This window comes from Canis lupus, chromosome 26, assembly GCF_011100685.1.
Source record: "Canis lupus familiaris isolate Mischka breed German Shepherd chromosome 26, alternate assembly UU_Cfam_GSD_1.0, whole genome shotgun sequence".
Lineage (NCBI taxonomy): Eukaryota > Metazoa > Chordata > Mammalia > Carnivora > Canidae > Canis > Canis lupus.
In genome coordinates this window covers 12,678,781-12,699,515 of record NC_049247.1, presented here as the reverse complement: position 1 = coordinate 12,699,515, position 20,735 = coordinate 12,678,781, and positions in this window count along the sequence as shown.

Sequence of the window (20,735 nt, the reverse complement as noted above, 5' to 3'; positions counted from 1 at the left end):
CTGTAAGAATGTGGGAGAATTACTGAACCTCTTTACGCCTCAAGTTCCTAATCATCAAAATGAGGATTATAATATCCAGCTCATAAAGTCGATGTGCAGTGTAAGCAATGACCCAGGCACACAGGAGTGATCTATTAGAAGCTATTGTCATAGACATCTTTTCTTCCATTCTCACTTCTGTCTCTTTACTTTCTATCATGGGAGTCTGCGCACCCTACTGAAATATCTGTTATCTTGTCTTTCACTACACAGTGAGCTCCTTAAAGGAATAAACAACAGTCTTCTGTCTCTGAGGGCCTTGCAAAAAAGCAGATGGATGGATAGATCAATGGAAGGGTATAGGTATGAATAGATGAATGGATATTTGGATGGATGCATGGATGGATAAGTGTGTGGATGGGTGTATGTATATATGAATGGATCGATGGATGGGTGGAAGTTTGGATGATTGAGTGAATGGATGGATGGACACACGATGTATGTATGTAAGTATCTGTGTGAATGGTGCATGTATGCATGCATGGATACAGGGATAAACTGATGAATGGGTTGCTTAAGGGATGGATGATGGAAACATGCACACATGTATAGATGGATGGATGGATGTCTGGAGAGTTTTATGGGTGAATGGGTGATCATTTAAGCCACCGCATTCTGGCGTTTAGAACAGTCTGAATTTTAAATCTTTGTCACTGATCTTTTCTCTTTTCCCTGAACCCAAGCATGGGAAAAGAACATACTGGACCAATCTATTCTGTGTCCCATAAAAGGAGGGGTGTGGCACCATATTAAATGGATATGGACCAATATCACCACAGAAATGTTCCCTATAATCGTCTCTAAATGCCTTCTCAATATGGTATCCTAAAGGCTAATTCAAAGCTTGACTCAACATCTTTAGCACAATGATAAGACCAGAAGGGATCCCAGATACCAGTTGTTTCTACCCCCTCATTTTTCAGATGTGGAACTCAAAACCCAGAGAAGGGAAAGGACTTGCCCCAGGTCATACAGCAGACGAGTGCAGATCTGAAAGGAGAACTCAGGCACCCAGACCAGGGCTTCTGCTACAAAGTGCCACCTGGCTTCATGTGCCGTGTCAAACCTCCCTGTCCCGATTGCCTGTCTCAGCTGATCTCAGGGACCATCCCCCCAAGTAAAGACCTTCTCTCTCTCTCTCTTTCTCTCTCTCTGGCTCTGACACCCACAGGTCCCAAGAGCCAACTCAGCTTGTTCATCTCATGTGGGACAGTCATTCACTTAGCTGCCAACACCTGGCCCGCCGAACAGTTGCAAGGATTCAGAGAGACAAGGAATTTGCCTTATGTGGGTAGATTCTGAAGATGCCCTCTGGGGTTTCAGCATTGAATACCTTCCTCTTGTCTCCTGATTTTCTAAAGGGAAATCTTTCTTCTCTTTCTCTTTCATTAGCGGAATAAAAGGGAGGAAGACAGACACACAGAGGGAGTTTGCCCTAGTTACTCAACAAAGGCACACCACAAAGATTGTGTTTATTCATCCCTGAGGCCATGGGGGCCTTATTAGTCTTCCTGTAATCTTCAGAGTGGTTGGCAGTGGTGAACTTGAGGCCCTTCCTGCTCCGTTGTATCCTCCTGCCCTCCCTCCCCCTCCCACCTTGGCTTCTGAGCTACCCAGGGAACTCAGGTGAGTGGATGTTGGGCACCCCTGTTGCAGTGGCTTTGCAAACCAGCCCCACCTATCTCTGGAATTCTGAATTTTTCAGTCTTGAAAGAATCTAGATGCTTGGGACATGTGGGTGGCTCAGCAGTTGAGCATCTGCCTCTGGCTTAGGTCATGATCTTGGGGTCCGGGGATCGAGTCCCGCGTTGGGCTCCCTGCAGGGAGCCTGCTTCTCCCGCTGCCTATGTCTCTGCCCCTTTCTCTATGTCTCTCATGAATAAATAAATAGAATCTTAAAAAAAAAAAAAAAAAGGAATCTGAGAGCTTGTGGGAGGAGCCCTCTTAACCTGCGAGAGTCACCTAGCCCCAAGACCCTGGATAGTAGTGACAACAGCATCAGTAATAACAGCTACTGCACACCAGAGCTGACCACGTGCCAGTCACTGCTTAACTCAGGCCTGCGACAGCTCTATGATGGGTATACATTTGATGGATTGAGATACTGAGGCACGGAGAAGGCCACCCAGCTTGGGTCCCAGCACTGTATTTCATTACTGCATTACACCTGGCACCTTACCAAACACTTCAATCCTCTTTAAGGCCTAACCAGGTAGTACTATTTTTAACCCTATTCATAGAGATGATGAGGATACTAGGAACAAGAGCTTGAGTCACTTGCCCAAGGACACACAGCTGGTAACTGGCAGAGCTTTATATTGTCTCCACTTGGCAGTGACTTTTGTAAACTACACTTTATGGAATTACAAAGTCATAAATATTTGGGGCTAGATGGTGCTGTAAGGAGTATCTAGCTACAATATTATAGGTCTGGAAACAAGACTCAGAGAGGCAAATGGACTCACCAAATATTATAGAGTTGCTTAGCGGCAGACTTTCTGGCGAAGTTGTAGAATTATTATTATATTTTAAATATTTAAATTATTATAATATTATTTAAATTATTATTATGAATTACTGTAGCATTATTGATATTTAGATAATAATAGTTATTTTTTTTGATAATAATAGTTATAATTGCATATATTTTAAAATATTTTGAATTATTATTATTATTATTATTATTAAGAATTCTTAAGAATAATTAAGAATTATTATTTTAAGAATTATTATTTTATTCTATTTTAAGAATAGACCTTGGGGATTTTTTGTAAATGCATAGTGTGCAAATCAGATTGCGAAGTCATTAAAATAATAACTACTTGTTAAGCAGACTGGCAGGGGTATTTGAGATTGCCACATATGCACATACACACTCAACACACACACAACACACACTTGCACACACCTGCACCTCTCTCCCTTGGGTAGTGCTCTCAGGTTTTAATGTGTGTGGGTGTGTGTATACATTTGTTTCTTTTTGCCTCTTGAATGGCACTCGAAGGGGAGGTGGTCAAGGAGATCTGTGTCCTGGGGAAAATCAACTTTACCACTTCCTGAATTCCAGTTTCCTGCGAAGAAGTGTGGCTTGGACAAGGAGAGGGAAGTTGTTGAGAAAGGGACTTTGAAGCTGATCAATGGGGTGGGCTCAGAGTGGAGGCAGCACAGAGAAATGAGTAGGCCGGTTTTACCTGGGAAAACCTGGGGGAATGGCATCTCCGTTTTGCAGCCAAGATACAGCAAACCCCCAAGGCTCTGCAAGCTCTCGTGCTGGGGCTGGTAGAAACAGCACAGGATATGTGGAAGGCAAAAAATAAAATGCCAAAGTTCCTCCAGATGTCGTTGACCCTAACCTCATATTGAAGAGCCAGAAACTGATTGCGTTTCATCTTAATGATCTTCCAGAACAAGATTTATTAATCTGAGATTTTTAGGAGGTACAGGCACAGGATGTTATACAGAGCATTGAATCACGCAGGGAAGAACGTGTCCCCTTATCTGTACTTCCTCATTTCTTTGGGATGGCCGGAGCAGGTCACAAATCCTGGTTTGGTACTCTTTACCCCCTCCAACCCTGACTAAGTTCTCTTAAATGGCAAGAGGCCTCCACTCAAGCCCTGAGCCCTTCCAGAGTCATCTAATGAAAATTTAGCAATGGTGGGGTGGGGTTTGTGTTTATTTTTAAGGTGACTTTCTCTTTGGAGTGAAGGACCCTGGATTTCCAAGGACTGCAGTAACACAAAGCTGCCTTTTGAAATAGATGTGCTTGACAACGAAGAGAGTTGCCAAGAAGAACATCATTACGTATTGTAGTGCCGGCATAATATGTGGCTATTGCAAAAATCGTGAAGAGGTGAAGGAATAACTCTTGTTTTGATAAATATCATTCCTGATGAGAAAGGGAGAGATAGCAGACAGGGGGAGCATGGGGAAGGAGCACCTTTTCCTGGTTCACGTGTAGGTACCACACCTGTTGGCTCTGGGCCTAAAAGTTGGCAGTGGTTGAGTGGTGCAAGACAGGTGCAGCTCGCTGCTCTAACAAATAACCCCCAGACTTCAGTGGCTTCCCCCAGCAGAGGTTTGTCCTCATCATACTAAAGGTTAGTCAGATGTTCCTCATTGATAAGGTGTCTCCATGTGGTCATTTAGAGACCCAAGATCCCACTGTCTGGCGACTATGCCCTCCTCTAGGACCTTTGTGTCTCCATTTAGCTGGCAGGTGGTCATCATGGGAGGTTTTTACAGGCCAGGCCTGGACATGCACTTATCACTTGTGTCACATCCAGTTGGCCACAACTCTGCCACATGACTACACCTTACTGCACGGGAATCTGGGAAATACAGTCTAGTCATTCACTGGGGAGGAAAAGGAAGTGGGTTGGGTGAGCAGCTAATCCGTTTCTGCCCAAGATGGTTAGTGCCCTCAACTTATTTATTCAATATTCACTCAACATTTGTTTATTCATTCAATATTTCAGTAGTTATTCATTCAGTATTTGTTGAGCACCTATCAGATGCTGAGCATTTAGGCTTCTCAATTTAATTAAGTAAAGTGATGGTTGTGGAGATCATTTATGAGATATGTCTGAAACGTTAATTGCACATACTGAGTTTTCAGTTCAATGGAGTGGTGACTCCACTCTTTTCATGTGATGAGAGATAATTTGTGGGATAATGTGTGAAAAATGAATTGTACATATCATAGTACATTGAAATTATCTTTTCAGAAATAATCGCTCATCTTCAGTGGAGACATTAGAGGACAAAGGCCATGTCTTAGACACTATTATCCCCAAATACCTAGTACTTAGCCAGGCACATGAAGGCTTTGTGGAGAAGAACATAGAAAAGAAGTTTCTAGAAACAGTGACTATATGGGGATGTGTATTGGACTAACAGCCAAGATCCTCACCCACACCATTGTCTGACTAGCTAAGAATAGACCCCTAAGACCAAAAGGAAGGATGCCCTTGGCTTAGTTCCCCCATCTCGTGTTGCCATGGGGACATGCTATGTGGCAGCCACAGGTCAGAAGAGGCTGGGGACCCTGGAAGTTCTTCAGGGCCTCCTACCAATGAGCCCTGGTATCCCTTCTTTCATCCAAGGCATAGATGTTCTTTCATCTGAGGCACAGGTGGTTTCTTCTTCTTACTGAGATCTACATGAATTTGCCTGTTGAACTCATCCATAGGCGAATTACTCCAAAATGTGAGGTTCAGAATACCTCGGGAGAGTGGTGAGTATGGTTAGCTCTTCCTAAGATATGAGTGCACTCTGCCACTCTCTTTCTTAATTCAATCGTTTATTCACCTAACATGTATTAAATATCAGTTCAGTACTCCCAAATTATATGCAGTCTTTGAGAAAATTGTGTCTTCGGACATCCACTTTTGGGATGGTCTGCACATCTTGGCATTCCTCCTCCATGAACCTCAATGATACCACGCCTACAACCACTCATCATTTCCCAGGACATTTTTCTCCTCCTCTTCATGTGATTCTCATAGATAATATCACCTTGTAAAACATGTGTCTGTAAACATATATCCTGGAGTATTTTCTCACATCATTGACCTTATTTTTAAGTATCTTTATTTTTTTATTTTTTTATTTATTCATGATAGTCACAGAGAGAGAGAGAGGCAGAGACATAGGCAGAGGGAGAAGCAGGCTCCATGCACCGGGAGCCCAATGTGGGATTCGATCCCGGGTCTCCAGGATCGCACCCTGGGCCAAAGGCAGGCGCCAAACCGCTGCGCCACCCAGGGATCCCTTAAGTATCCTTTTTAATATTTCCATAGTCATTTGGCTCTTTGTCAAAGATTTCTAAGTAGGGAAGGGCATCATCAAATTATATATATATATATATATATATATATATATATATATTTTTTTTTTTTTTTTTTTTTTCACTTTAGAATGCTGATTCTGGAGCAGGATGGGGGGGGAATGAGGACAAGCAAGTGGGATTAAAAGAAAGACAGGAGGCTGGTGGACTCATCTGCAAAAGGGCCCAGACCTAAGTGAGGCATCTGGGTGTGCTGGCTGTGGGTATAGGCCCTGGCACGAGACCGTCTGCATTTGTGAAGGTTTGTAGACTCACTGGCCATATAGCTTCAGGCAGGTGCTAGAAAGAATCTTCCCCAGCCTCCGTTTTCTCATCTCTGAAATAGGTCTAGGGTGGTACTAACATCACAGAGCTGTTTGCCGGCTGAATGAGATCATTTGTGTGAAATACTCCATGGAACGTTTTCTACATGATAATTCATAGAATTCAAAAATATTTATGATTATAATTCATATAAAGCCACTCTTAAGAGTACCTGGCATATGGTAAGCACTCTGTTAGACTTAGCCTCTATCCTTAGGGCTCTGGTGGCAGGACAGATGAGGATTGATGTGGGGATGGCAGTGGGGCATCACAGTGATTTTGTGTGTCTGGCTGAGAGATGGTGCATTTGGCTCCATTGAGAGTGGAGCCCATTGAGGGAAGGATGGTTGGGGGGTGATGGGCCTTTTTGGCCACTTGTGACCTCCTAGCTCCATGTCCCCCCATAGTGTGTTCTTGACAAGTCCCGGACCTGGCTAAGGCTGGGCTGGGGGACATGATGGCCTGAAGCTTTAAGACCAAGGGACACAGACCCTCTGCTATTTATTGTATTCAAGCACCTATTAGAGGAGGACTCTGTTGTCCCATTGTGCAACAGCAAGAGGAAAGCATCCTTCCTGCATTGGAAAATCCAAATGAGGTCACATCACCCTCTCGTTAAAAACCTCCCTTGGGGTCTCCTTGCTCTCATGATATCAGCTGAGCTCCTTACAGTGCCATTGCTTGTTGGGTTCCCTGGGGAGCAGGCTCTGGGATGGAGTGCAGTGCACAGGATGGCTTGGCAGGTGTGTGCTAGAAGTCAACACCTGTGGAGACAAGAAGAAGGAAGTAGAAGCAGGCAGAAGGAGAAGTGGAGCTGAGGGGCAGGTCTGACCCCAGACTTGGCCAAACCCGTGGAGGACCCTGGAGCCGGAATGGCCCTTCAGGGTTGTTTTGCATTGCACAGGCCCACACAGACCTTTCTATTCCTTATAAAGGAATCAGTCAACGAAGGTAGGTCCCCCTGAGAAGGGATGTGACCTTGGGTGAGGCTGTTTTCTGCTACTGGAAGAATCTTTAAAAGGGTTGATGGCTGAAGGTCAACTCAATGGATCACAGTATTTTTGGAAGCTGGGGTGACACATTTTTCCTTAGAGGGATCTAGAGCATGTCTCTGTACCCACCTCAGTGACCTACCAGGTCCTGCATGATCCAAGTCTAAAGACCTCCTTAGTCTTTTCTCATCCAATCTCCTTTTGAATCTCTATGCTTTAGCCATACTGACTTCCTGTCATTGCAGGTGCTGCATACTGTTTTGCACCACAGGGCCTTCGCATGTTCAATGCCTGAAGTGTTCTTTCTACTGCCTGTTTTTTAATTTTTTTTTAAAAATTAAAGTTTTTATTTTTTTTTAAAGTATTTCGTGTGAAATACTCCATGGAACGTTTTCTACATGATAATTCATAGAATTTAAAAATATTTATAATTATAATTCATATAAAGCCACTCTTAAAAGTACCTGGCATGTGGTAAGCACTCTGTTAGACTTAGCCTCTATCCTTAGGGCTCTGGTGGCGGGACAGATGAGGATTGATGTGGGGATGGCAGTGGGGCATCACAGTGATTTTGTGTGTCCGGTTGAGAGATTTTTAACATTTATTATTTATTCACGAAAGACACACAGAGAGAGGCAGAGGGAAAAGCAGGCTCCCTGCGGGGAGCCTGATGCAGGACTCAATCCCAGGACCCTGGGATCACACCCTGAGCCGAAGACAGATGCTCAACCACTGAGCCACCCAGGCATCCCTCCACTGCCTGTTTTTATCTGACCAACATCTACTTGCATTTTCAATTTCAGTTCAAATGTCACTTCCTTCTGGAAGCCTTCCTTGAAACTCAGATACTTTTGGAATTCCCTCTTTTATACAAGCAGTACCCTATGGACTTCTCTTTCACCATTTGCAATTTCAGATTTATTTGTGTGAGTCTTAGCTTGACCGCTCTCTTCCTTATGCAACTAAATGCTCCATGAGAGCAGGGCCTAGGGAACTTTGGGTTCACCATGTGGCCACCTGGTCCACAGGGCTGCTCAACAATGACCAGTTTTCTCTTCTCTATTACCATTGAACTAGAGAAGACCTCTTTCTTTGACACATTTTTTTTGCCCCCCACCCCAAATGCATTCATAGGTTCTGATATTTAGGATTTCCCATTATGAGGACACCGAACTGGAGAAGAGATGGCATTGCCTACCCTTTCAGTCACAAGTTGAAATATATCTTTAAAAATGGCTCTGGTGAAAGGCACACCTGATCTCAAATCTTCATTCTTTTACTTGCTAGCTGTGTGATCTTAGGCAAGCCACGTTCCTTCTCTGAGCTGCAGCCCTCTCTTAACATTGTTCCCTACCTCTTAGGAGCATAATATCTGACACATAGTAAATACTCCATGAATACTGCTTGCTTGTCTGTTCTCAGACACAACCACATCGCTGTCTTTCAGGAACAGCAGTGAGAGACAAGCCTCAGACAAACATACTGGTTTAATCGCCTCCCCGTCCTGGCTGCTGACCTCACCAGGGCCAAGGCTTGTTTGCCTTGGAAGATGTGCTGATGGTTCCCAAGGTGGTTTGTTTGACTGATGGCCTTTGAGGGCTGGGACTAGGGGATCCAGAGACCCAGAGGCTCCTGGTCAGGTCACAGGGGCTTGACAGACAAGCTGGGACAGAAGCTTGGGGATGCATTGATCCAAAGAGGAGTGACTGCTTAATGTCTGTTGCTTTTGGAAAGATGGTTCTATGTGTCATTTAGGGAGACAGGGGAGGCCTTCTAAGTCCTTATTGATGGTTTGAGCACTTAAACATGCTGGACAGAAGAAAGTATATTCTTGACAGTGGCTTTAGACAGTGATTCATGAGCCCAACAGGATTCCTGGTATGGTGTCCCCTCTGTTCCAGATGTGGGATGGTAGACATTGGTAATGGGGCTTCCCATGGTGCATCTGGCCCTGAGAGGCATGCAATCTGTTCCTTCTTATTCATCACCTTCATTAACTACTATCTGTTGGACTCCCACAGTGCACTCAGCACCAAGACAACATGCAGGTGCAGCTGAGCTCACCTATCACATTGGTGTGCCCCTCATGAGCAAAGTGCAAATTGAATTATGATATTGAATGCACGTAGGGAGCTTATTAAAAGGAGTCTTATACTCTGGTTTCTCTTCAGATCATATAAATCTTTCGCCTTTTAAAAGGACACTTATGGGGGAATTATGTTGCTAAGTAGTCATCTTTATACTTTGTCAATTTTATAAATTTGGTGATTGCTCATCATCCATCTATCCATCCACCATCCATCTTTTCTCTTACTCACTTATTCATGCAGGTACTCCTTTAGGTGTTCATATATCATCTGTTGGCTTATTCATTTATTCACAGAGCCAGCCAGCCATTTGTCCATTCTAACATATTTTGTGTAACTACCCATCTACCCATCTATCTCTCCACCTTTCTATCCATGCAGCCAGCCAGCCATGCATTCATCCATCCATCCATCCATTTATCCAGCATCCCCTCTGTCTGTCCAATCACCCAGCATCCACTCAGTCATTCACTGATTTTTCTCCTCTATTATTTAATTAATTATTCCTTCAGTGGACTTTGGCTGAGTACTTGCTCTGTGCTTAGTCTTACTCAGGGCACTGGAAAGATAAGAGCACTTGGTCTCCAGGCAGAACAAATATATCACTAGATAATCACAACCCAGCAAGACAGGTAGAAATTAGGGTTTTTTTAAGGCTGGGGATCACTTTATACCAAGTCAATGTCCATGAAGTCCTAATATCCTGAGTGTCCTAGGATAGGTTTGTCTGCTTTTTTTTTTTTTTTTCTCTTTCTCACTATGAGAATGCTCTGGTGGTGGTATGTGTACTACATGTGATTTCAGGACAGGTAGCACAAGTACCCACGGAGACATGACTATTGGAGAATAGGCTGTGAGTAATAAAGAGTTCACATAGTCTCCACATTTTGCCTGGCACCAGACAGGCCACTTCCTCCTCAAACTTGCCCTCATCCTGGCGGTGGTGTCCTGATACTGCCGGTAGGTACTCAGACACTAGATCCTTCATGCTGCTCCTAGCCCCGTGAGCTCCATCTTCTCCACATCCTTACCGGTAGACCTGGGACAGGAATCCCTGCACCCGAAAATGGCCTTGGCTGTGCATTGCTCTGAGATGTGCCTGAATAGCTCCTAGATGGCTTGCTATTGACGGTGAAGGAGGTGGATGTTTTTAACGCCCAGGGTGAGATGTCACAGACGGCTGCTTCCACATTATTGGGGATCCACCCAGCAAAAATATCTGCTGTTCTTATTGGGGGTGTTAAGTATCTGCTTATGCACGTCTTTCATGGACATGCTGTCCCTGACCTTGGCAGCCCAGTTGGATAGCCAGTGTGGCAAAGGTCCCAGGTGATCATTGTGTTGTGGGCACCCCATCTGTGGGATGAGATGGGGTACCATCAGGGCCCGGCACTGCTGACTGCTCTGGCTGGCTGGGTATGGAGGGGTGAAGCTGGGCATGAAGTGCAGGTGGGAGAGGGGAACCATGTTGAGAGCCAGCTTGCCTAGATCAGCATGGCACAGACAGGTGGTGACCCCACTCACTATGGCTGATACCAGGAGGCTGAGGTCCCCTGGGTAGGTGTGGTCTGCTTTAGGGTTCTGAAGCAGATGTCACCGAGGGCTGTCTTATCAATGCAATAGGTTTTGTCTGTGTTTCCTACAAGTGGGTGGACTAGGTTCCTTTACTTTTAAGGAGAAATGGATGCAGTATGTACAACTGAGGCAAGATGGCAAGTTAACCTTTCACTTCACAATCTTTAGCTCCTTTTACCCTGCCCTTTGGGGTTCTAACTAGTTACCTTTTCTAGCAACCTGACTTCTAGAAATCAGGTCAGAAACCACCCACATATCCAACCACAGAATACTGTTCAAATGGGTCATGGCACATGCGAACAGTAGGGTACCTGCAACTTTTGGAAAGCAAAAGGCAGAAGTTTATGGGCTGTTAATGGAAAAGAATTCGAGATATATGTTTAAATACAGAAAACGAAGCTGCTGATCAGTGTGTCTGGCACACTGACCTCGTGAGGGTGTGAGATGCACAGATATCACCACGGCTCCCCTCTAGCCATGGCAGCTCATTCTTTTGTCTGGGACTGCAAAGAGAAACTTTCTAGAAGAAGCAGGGCCTGATGCTTCTCTTCACCATTGCATCCCCCAAACCTAGAACAGTGCCAGGCCCATAGTAGGCATTCAATAAGTATTTGTTGAGCAAATGAATGGCCTCATGATAAAAACAACAGATTGTCCTTATTTACATAGGGGCACACAATGAAAGGTTTTGGGGGGAGACTTTTGGCTCCTATTTTATTACGCAAAACACACGAAACTTAGAATTTAAAAAACGAAGTAAAATGAATATATATCACTCAAAGCGTCCAGCACCCCCCCACCCCAGCTCTCCAGGAAGGGATGATCCATTTGGGGTAACAGGTCTCTGCTTATCCGAACTGGTTTTCATGTCCAGCTGGGGAAGGAGGCCTTCTGCATTTCAAGCTTCCCCTGTCCCACGGGGGACACGCCAGACGCATGGGCGAAAACAAACATCCACTTGTGTGTGTGTGTGTGTGTGTGTGTGTGTGTGTGTGTGTGTGTGTGTTCCAGCCCAGGCGCTTTGGCCTGTAAAACCCTGTAAAACCCGGGGCCCCCTTTCTGGGGTTAGGAGCCTACATCAGGGAGCTGTTGACAGTGCCCCCCGCCTCCCGTCGGCCCCGCCTGGGCCTGACCTCTTGCACAATGCCAGGGACAGCTCAGCAGCTTAGAAAAAGGAAGAAAACAAACAGAAAAGTCGGCGGAGTCTGTTTGCTCTGAAGAAACTCACGGAGGGTGTTTGACAGTCAGTAAACCCTCTCCTGGCTCTAGTTTTCAGCCTGACACGGAGGTGGGAGGCAAGGGCAGGGGAGCAGGTGTGGGGGGGGCGGGCAAGACAGGGACAGGTGGGGCCGGCAATGGGGCAGGAGAAAGGGCGCTGCTGGGTGAGGGGCAGATCCTTCAAGGATCACAGCAAGGCAGGTTGTCAGGTGCATTGGGGACCTTTGATGAGGCCGGTTTGGGCCCCCTCTGTGAGCTGTTGGGGCCCAGGGACTGGGTCTGAGTCCTCTACCTATTCATCCATTTGGTAACGGCCTTCCCTCCTCCTTCCTCCTCTGTTTTTATGACAGCCTCGAGAGCCTACTACGTGCCCAGCACACGGAGTGCGTGAGGACCAGCAGGCTGGCGCCGAGGGGCAGCAAGGGGGCCAAGGGCAGGTGGGAGGCAGTGAGGTCCTGCAGGACAGCTGAAGACGTGCCGTGCAGGGCCTGCAGGCTGCGGTACGAGTGGCCCCCTGGAGGGTTCCGGCGGGGCAAGAGTGCCATATGGTGTCTCGCCAGGACAGCTGTGCTTCCCCCTGAGGCGTCCTCAGGGCTGGAAGTGGAGGCACAGACACTGCTGTGGTGTGAAGCAGGATCTCAGGGCATCGCTCCAGGGGTATAACCTGCGATCGTCATGGTGGGCCTCAGGCTGCGGCAGCAGGACAATGGCATTGGTGGCCTGGAACACTAGGAGCACCATGGGGCATTCTAATGGAGACCCAAAGTAGGTCCATCCTTTCACCGCCAGGGTCCAAGCACCTCTGAGGCTCTGTAGTTCCTTGGAGCCAAGATCACTGCCCTGTGGATGTCAGAATCTGGCATATCTACCTGAAGCTCTGCCCCAGTCCCTGGTGTCTCTGGTCCATAGTTTGCTCATTTGTAAAATGAGTGGAATAGGACCTACCCCCAGGGTAGTTGTAAGGAGTAAAGAGACGACTAAAGTGCTCGGTGCGGGCCATTATCTATAAACTCAGTCATATGACCTGTGCTTTCCCCAGAAGCATAACAGGACCATCAGCTATGTATACTTTTTGTTGCAAAAAAAAAAAAAATTTCCTTCACGTATAATGAGGCTTCGGTTTGTTTGGGTTTGTCATGGCTGTCCTCTATGCATCTTTCTTTTGAGTTCTGGGAGTTGCCTGAAGGCTGGGACTCCGGTGGAAGGCACTAGAACTGTTGTCGACAGGTGGATTCAAGAGTTTCATGAAATCATTTCAGATTCTTTTTTTTTTTTTTAAGATTGTATTTATTCATGAGAGACATACAGAGAAGGGCAGAGACAGGCAGAGGGAGAAGCAGGCTCCTTGGCAGGGAGCCCAACACAGGACTCCATCCCAGAACTCTGGGATCACGCTCTGAGCTGAAGGCCGATGCCCAACTGCTGAGCCACCCAGGGATCCCTCATTTCAGATTCTTGTGTTCAGTTCCTCTAATGCTATGAGTCACTATATTCCAATCAGTTTGTAAGAAAGTGGAGGAAAAAACCCCACCACGGTCAAAACACGATCACCAATACTAATAACAACAGCACCAACACCAGCAGCAGCAGTAATGCCACCACTAATCATCACCACCATTGCTATCATCACCTCCACCATCATTATCACTATCATCTCCCCCACCTCCACCTTCACCATCACAATCATCTCCACCACCTCCACCACCACCATCATGACCATCATTTTCACCACCATCACCATCATCACCATCATCACCACCTCCACTATCACCTCCACCACCATCACCATTGTCAACTCTGCTTCCACTATCACCATCACCACCTCTGCTTCCACCACCCTCAGCTCCATCACCATCAGCACCTCCACTATCACCATCACCACCATGTCCACCCACCACCACCATCACCATCACCACCACCACCACCACCACCACCATCATCACCTCCATTATCACCTCCACCCCCACCATCACCATCATCACCAACTCCACTATCACTTCCACCATCACCACCACCATCACCATCACCACCTCCACGTCCACTGTATCCACCACCACTGTCACCATCATCACCATAATCACCATCACCACCACCACCACCACCATCATTATTAGCTCTATTATCACCATCACCACCTTCACGTCCATTATCATCACCACCTCCTCCACCACCACCACCATCATCACCACCACCATCATCTCCACCACCACCAACAGCAAAATTACCACCAATAATTACAACATAGAAAAACCCAAAACCTTATTTTTTCTGTCTCTGAAGATAACTCTTAACCATATGGAAGGCACCATGCTAGGTGGTAGGGAAATAAGAGTGAGTAGCACATGGTCTCTGACCTCAAGGGTCTCATCATCAAGAATATAAAGCTAAAATAGATGCTCTGAAATAGGTAAAGTCCTAGTAGTGTCCAATTGGAGAGACAATACACATCTAATTAGGATGCGGCTAGATGACCATGAGCCATTTTGATGGAAGAGATAGAAGTTGAGAAGAACCCTAAAAGGGATGTCCAATCTTGTCAAATCCTGTCAACCCTTGACCAGGAATGGCAAATGGGATGCTCCTACTCCATTTCCTCTGCCAATGGTAGAGGTCTACAATCCACCACAGCAGACTAGCGGAGCCTGCAGGAGGCTCTAGAATCCACCTCAATGTAGGGCTCCTAGCAGCCCAAACACCTTCAAGGAGATAGAGTTGGCTCTCAGGATAAACCCCGTCTGCCTGCCCCAGGGTAGAAGACAAATGCCTCAGGACAGATACCTATCTTGTTAACTATTCTATCCCCAAGGCTGGGCAATGGACCTGGCTCAGCCATGGCTTTGAATATCATTGAATGAATGAATGAATGAATGGGGAGAAGATGATATTCAACATGGAAAGGATGGGATGAGCAGAGGCCGGGAAACAAGACAATGCAGTGTGTAGCCTGGCAACAGCCCATAGGATGTAAAAAAGAAAGAAGAGGGCAAATAGACCCTATTATTGATGCCCTTGAATGCACTCACTGAAGTCATTTGAGAAGGAAAATAGCATAATGTGAACTGGTCATATAACCTCCATAGAGGCAGCATAATAGTCCAGTGACAGATGGTAAAAGTAGACTAGAGATGCTAATAAAATAGTTAATTTTTCCATTCTCTTATTGTGTTGGGGGCTGGTGTTTTTTAAAATCCTCACAGTAATCCTTTAAACTAGGCCCTGTGGAAATAGCCATTGAACAGATAAGGAAACAGGCATGATGAAAACTGTTACTCCTCTGGAGTCCAGCATACAGTAACTGCTAACATGCATCTGAATGGGTTAAATCTATTTCTGAATGAAATCGAGCAAATCTCCCCCCCCCCATCCCACAATATTTTAGCTAAATTTTCTTTATTTCCAGTTAGAACCAAAGGATTCGTTTCTGTAGCAGTGGGGGGCAAGAAACTCATCTTTTATGAGCCTGATGGCAGCTGTTTTTCCTCCCACCCAGCTGTCTTTTCCTGAAATAGGATAGGGAAAGAATTAGAAATGTTCACAGGGAGCAGGGTGCTCACCCTGGAGCTGGAGAGCTGAGTTTGAATCCCGGTGCACCCGTCTGGCTCTGGTTGACCCCAACAGCCTACTTTGCCACTCCACCTGTCAGTGCAGACATTCCCCGCTCCACTCTGCTTCCTGTGAGCATGGTGAAGAGCAGGGAGTCCGTTTGCAAACATGGAAATACTTTGTCTGATGTACACATACACAGATGCTGTGGTCTCTTTGTCCTTTGTGGCAAGAGCCATGTATCTAGTGACATAGTCTTTCTATAACCATTATGATGATTTCCTATTTGACTTCTGAACTCAGCCGGCAAGTAGTTCATCTGGAAACCTCTGATCCTCACTTCGGATCCTCTGGCCTCGCCGACCTTGGATTCCAGCCACTGCTGGATGGCCACTTCTTTGCAGGGTCTGACCACATTCCACACAGGTGCAATGTGCAGGGCTTCACCTCAGGCCTGCTCTGTTGTACCTCTCACTTCAGGCCGCAAGTCTGTCCTTCTGATGTCAGAGTGTTGGGAATGCAGTGGAGAACGCATAATCCTGGGAATGGTGAGAATTTTTCACCTGTTGGGATGGTCCTCTGCTCAATGAGGGATGCAGGCTCAAGAAGAAATCTACCTCCACCACAAAGATGGGCTCAAGGTCCATTTCATGTGGTTTCTCAGACACAATTGCTGCCTCATGGTGGCCCGCTCTAAGGCAGTACATTCTTGAGTTGGTTCTTGCCTTCGAGTGCTCCCTGGGATCACACTTGCTGTCCATGTACTAGTGCATACATCTTGATCTTTGTTTTGTGGGGATCCCAGGCTTACGAAGAGTTGAATCTAGAATTTGGAAGTTGGATTATCCTCACTTGCTACTCCTACATGTATTCCCTGCTAAAGGGCCTCGCCCAGGGTCTCACACATAATGGGTGCCCAATAAATACTTAGAAGTGCATAAATAAATTAATGAGATGCTGGTATTTCAAGATCATAGCACAAGACAAATTGGATTTATAGACCTAAATGGCAAAGTATAGTGGTTTCAGGTCAAGAATGCAAGGATTTAAATACCCGCTCTGCAACACGGTAGCTGTTCTCTTGTGTAAGTTATGGGCTTCTTTATACCTTGGTCCCCTTGTCTGTAAAATGGAGCAAATAGTTTGTCACACATAGGAGGATTTAATGATGTTCTCTATGTAAAGTACTTGGCACACAGTAATTAATCAATCAATGAAACTATTATTCCTAGTGATAGGAGTAGTACAGATATTACATGAGAAAGAATGCAGTAAAATCAGTAGGATAGGATTCAAAAGGCATACGAGTGATCTGGGACACATCACTGAATGCTGCTCCTATCCCTCTTTTTTTTTTTTCTTTATATAGGGATCATAACTTTTCATCCACATTTAATATCCACATTTTCTGTGTTCATTTGGAGAGTACTTTACAAAGTATAAATGAACAGTTGTAGAGATGGAAGGGACTTTGTCTCCTCCGCGATATTGAAGGTGGATGGTGCCATCCAGAAAACATGTCTGATGGCTGAAGAAAGGTCTCCGTGGAGGAAAGATGGAAATTCATCCATCATTTCCGAAAGGTGATCTCCTTAGCCAGCATGGTGTGAGCACCCGCTGAGATGTAAATCCCCGGGACATGTGAAGGGAAAGCAGGTTCCTGGAGTCCTGAAAGGTGAAACCGGCTCCATATTTCACATGTGGCTTAAACCCATTATGGCTGATGAAAACAGGATTTTTAAAGGACATGTTTCTTTCACCCTTCCACCTCATTCAATGGACCTTTGGCCAAGAGCTGGAGGTGTTGTGTGCAGCCAAAGAATGTTTGGTATTTCCTGTGATGTTACTGGACTGAAACATAGGAGAGATTTCTTCTGACCTCATCTGTAGAGTAGAGGTCATCACACTCCTCCTTTGATCACATGTTATCAGCTTGGAACATGCCAAACACCTCTCTCGCTTCATTGCATTGTGTTGTGTTGTGTGCATTGTATTTTTAACTCTTTGTTCCGTGCCCCATTCTTGTCTCCTTCTCCACTAAAGGCATCTAAAGGCATTCATGTCCATATGTCTGAATATGCCCTTTAATATTTTCCCTTTAAAAACATATATCGTTTCTGTGCCTGAGTTCATTTTACATAAGAGTCAGTGAGCTAAAAAAAATCTAATTTTGTTAATTTTTTTTTTTACTCAATGCCATGTGGTAAAAACTCTCCTTGTTGCCATATGAACATATTAAGATAAATGTGTCTATGTCATGTGCATGTGTATTTGTTTCTAAATGCATAGGGCTCTATAGTGCACCTGCCCACATTTTCTGTATCTTTCCCCTAGAGCTGGGCACCTAGATTGCTTCCAGTTCTCTCCCACAACTGGCACCGTAAAGATCTGTGTAAGATTTTTCTTGGAGCTACATTGTTGGATCTTAATATACGTCTTATTGAAATCAGGATAGATTCTATTCAATTTATGTTGAAACAAAGATGTCAAAGCCACTTGGTGGGTAACTTTGCCCAAGCCCCTTGCTCTCCATGGTTATATATTTCTTTTCATTTGTATAAAGAGGAGCTTTGGATGAGAAAATCTCTAAGGGTTCCCTGCATTTAGATTCCACTACTCATTTTTAAGCCAGCTGTGTTTATCAAACAAACGGAAGGAAAGTTGGACAAAATATGGTAGTCCATCATCCAAATATTTGGAAGTAGCCAGATGTTTAGCATCTTGTAGACACCCCCTAGGAGGCTTTTGCCAGTGTTCTGAGGTGGCTTTCTCAGGAGTATTTGTGTTCTTTTAGTTTTCCAAGAATTCTATTCCTCTTTCTCTCAGAGTGTTAATGTAGATTCAGGCTTTCAGGGATCCTGCAGTCTTTTAGGAAGACTTCAATTTTGTTCAATGTAGGACTGGCATGTCTGTCTATCTATCATCTATCTATCTATCATCTATCTATCATCTATCTATCTATCTATCATCTATATCTATCTCTCTCTCATCTATTTGTCTATCAAACTATCATCCATATATCATTTGTCTACCTATCATATCTATCATTTATTTACTTATTTATTTATATATTTATGGGAGGGGCTTCAATATCTATGGGGTTATTGAGAACATTGACTTCAAAACCAAATAACATGTTTCTGACAGATATGTGTTCAAGTGACTAGCTGTTTGGGCCGGAAACCACTTCTTGATACTTAAGTTTTCTTATCTACATATTACAAAATACTGGCTTATTATGAAGATCAAATGAGACCAAGTGTAGAAAGAACTTAGCTTGGGACTTGGCACAGAATAAACCCTGCAGTAGTTTATACATACACACACAAAAAGCCCACAAATATTTTGATACTCTTCCCATGGGGAAATGTCATCTATGATTCTCCCAGCTGAATCTGGTTGGGCTTGTGACTGCCTTGACCATGAGAGTACAGCAGAAGCGACACTGTGTGACTTCCTGGACTAGGTTCTAAAAGGTAATATAATTGTTGCCTTATTCACTGGAATGCTAGTTAGTGGGAAAGAAATCTAATTACCCTGAGTCTGCCATATTGGAGAAGTCACTGGAAGACACCTTGACTAACAGGCCATCTGAACCCAGCCTTCCAGACATCGTCACCAAGGTTCCAGACACTTAGACTCTCTAGTCCCAGTGGTTCCAGTCTTCCCAGCTGACGCTAGACATACTGGAGCAGAGACCAGCCATCCACTCTGTGTCCTGTCCCAAGTCTTGACTCATAGAAACCATGAGCATGATAATGAGGTTGCAGTTTTATGCCACTATTTCTGGAAGTAGATTGTTATACAACAGTGACAATGAGAACACCCTCAGCTATTAGTATTATTCTATTCCTTTGAGGTAACACTCAAATATTATGTTTTCTGGGAAGACATCTTATTTTTTAAGGTTCATTAAGGTATAACTGCCGATAACATGGTAAGATATTCTACAGCGTAAATTCTGATACTTTGATCTATGGATACATTGTGAAAAGACCCCCACCATTGAGTTAGTTAACACATCTATCACCTCACATATTTATCCTTTAGGTGTGTGTGTGTGTGTATGTGTGTGTGTGTGAGAGAGAGAGAGAGAGAGATCATTTAAGTTCCATTCACAGGAAATTTCAGTAATACAACATGGTGTTATCAACTATGGACACCATGTTATACATTGGAGATCTGATTCATCCAGTGAATCCAGTGAATCAGATCTGATTCATCTTTTAACTGAAGACGTGTACCCTTTTACCAACCTCTCTCTATTTCCCCCAGCCTCAGGCCCTGGCAATCACCATTCCACTCTCTATTTCTATGAGTTTGACCTTTAGTTTTTGTTTGTTTAAGACTCCATATACAAGTGATACCATGCAATATTTCCCTTTCTCTGCAAAATTTCCCAAGAAATTTTCCCTTTCTTGTTTATTTTCCTTAACATGATGCCTTTCAGATTCATCCATGTTGTTACAAATGACAAGATTTCCTTCTTTTTTAAGGCTGACTAATATTCCAGGATATGTACACACATTTTCTTGACCCATTCATATCTTGACGGGCACTTAGGTTGCTTCCATACATTGACTATTGTGAATAATCCTGCAATGAACATGGAAGTGCAGATATTTCTTCAAGATAATGGTTTTATTGGGAAGATATATTCTAGCATTGATAGTGTCTGTTACATATTCAGGATTTGCTGTGTGCCTGGTACTGTGTGAAGAGCTTGATAGGTATTTTTATTTAATCCCACGACAACATTGTGCCATAGATGCTATGTTACTTATATTTTAGAGATGAGGGAACAGATGCTTACATACTTCCCTTGAGGTCATGAGGCTAATAAGTTGGTATACTTGCATGTGAACCCTATGCTTTCTGACCCACATAATGAACGTCCATGACATGACCCACCTGGATACTGTAGTTAGAGTGACAGCATTTATTTCTGGTTGTTTGTGAGACAATGACTGTGACACTTGATGGGAAGCTTGACTTCTCCACATCCCCCTCTCTTGCTTCCTCTCCCACTTTCCAAAACTAACCAAGTTTTGCCAGAGAAATAATCTGATATAAACTCTTCCAGAAGTAGCGATAGGGGATGAGTCTTCCCAGAGAAATCCAAGAGAAGGA